The 1,552-nt window shown below is 40.9% G+C and overlaps 1 non-coding gene across 1 annotated transcript; it reads left to right on the top strand.

Annotated features, from left to right (window-relative positions):
• The first annotated feature begins 1,142 nt into the window (after positions 1 to 1,142).
• On the top strand, positions 1,143 to 1,215 carry TRNAF-GAA (transfer RNA phenylalanine (anticodon GAA)). The gene has a single exon. It is a non-coding gene; the product is annotated as a tRNA-Phe (tRNA).
• Positions 1,216 to 1,552: the final 337 nt, after the last annotated feature.

The following is a 1,552-nucleotide window of genomic DNA, read 5'->3' on the forward strand; positions in this document are numbered from 1 at the left end:
ATGCCTACTGCCGACAAACTGGCCCATGACACCCTAGTGAACTTCGCCACCACCTCCTTCAACCAACTCTGATTCCCAACCTTGGGGGGATAGGGAGGAGTCTTGCCAATTTGTTCCTTCCTTGGGTACTAATAAATACATTTTTCACAAGCCTGTGTTAGTTTCCTATTGCTGCTGTAACAAATTACCACAAACTTAGTGATTTAAAACAACACAAATTTATTATCTTACAGTTCTGGAGGTGAGATGACCCAAATTAGCCTCAGTGGGTTAAATCAAGATGTCAGCAGGGCTGCAGTCCTTTGTGGAGACTCCAGGGCAGAATCCATTTTTCTGCCTTTTCCAGCTTCTAGAGGCTGCCCCCATTCCTTGCGGCGCTCTTCCATCTTCAAATCCAGCAATGCCAGGCTGAGTCCCGCTCACGCTGCCATCTCTCCAGTTCTTTCTCATCTGCCTCTTTCTTCCACTTATTAGGACTGTTGTGACTATCTTGGACCCACCTGGCTAATCCAGGGTCCTCTCCTCATCTCAAAGTACACTAATTAACAACCTTAATTCCATCTGCAACCTTACTTCTCCCTTGCCAGGTAACCTAACATACTGTATTTTCTGGAAATTAGGACATGGACATCTTTGGAGGCCCATCATTCTGCTACCACAGAGCTTTTCGATTTATGTCATCTTTCCTGTTCCTACCTTTTGCGTCTGCCACAGCTCCTGAGTGATCTCCTTGGAGCTTCAGTCTCCAACTGCTTTCTAATCCTGGCTGTGTTTATGGGTCTATGGGAACATTGCTTTTATGGAAAATTGACATTTAATTAAATATTTAAGTGAACCATGCTGTCATTTTTTTCTGGGAAATAACCATATATTAGATGGAAATGCCAACTAGAGACATTTTTCTTTGACACGAAAGAAGTCCATGGTTTATTTTTAAATGGGAAAATGATTGCAGGGCAGTTAAAAACATAACTGAGAAAAGTGAAATTATGTATTACTTCTGGCTTGTAAACACCTCTTTTATCATCTCCGTAATATTTGTTAAACGCCTACTTCCAACTAAACCTGAATATTGACCTTTTTTGTTAGTGTAAAACAAATATTATTCCATTATAGTTATGCAGGAGAAGACACCTGAACAGGCTGAAATAGCTCAGTTGGGAGAGCATTAGACTGAAGATCTAAAGGTCCCTGGTTCGATCCCGGGTTTCAGCATTGGTTTTAGATATTTACACTAAATGTAGTTTCCTGGCAATCTTAACCACATGAGCTTTAAGGGGAATATTTGGTTCTCATGCTTCGGATGGATCAATAGCTTTTCAGGGAGAGGTAGTGTCAAGTGTCCTGGGGGGTCTTTTTATTTAAACCCACCAACACTTTGTACTTCCTGACTGTCATAATAATAGCTAACTGATCTTGAGTATTTGCTGTGTCAAGATTTCTTCTAAGATCTCTGTATTAACTTATTTAAAATGACCACAAAAATTCTCAATAACTACTTGTTAAATAAATGAACGGTTTTGTGCCTGAGGCCTGGCGTGTGGTAGGCACA

The sequence above is a fragment of the Equus quagga genome, chromosome 17, assembly GCF_021613505.1.
Source record: "Equus quagga isolate Etosha38 chromosome 17, UCLA_HA_Equagga_1.0, whole genome shotgun sequence".
Taxonomy (NCBI): Eukaryota; Metazoa; Chordata; class Mammalia; order Perissodactyla; family Equidae; genus Equus; species Equus quagga.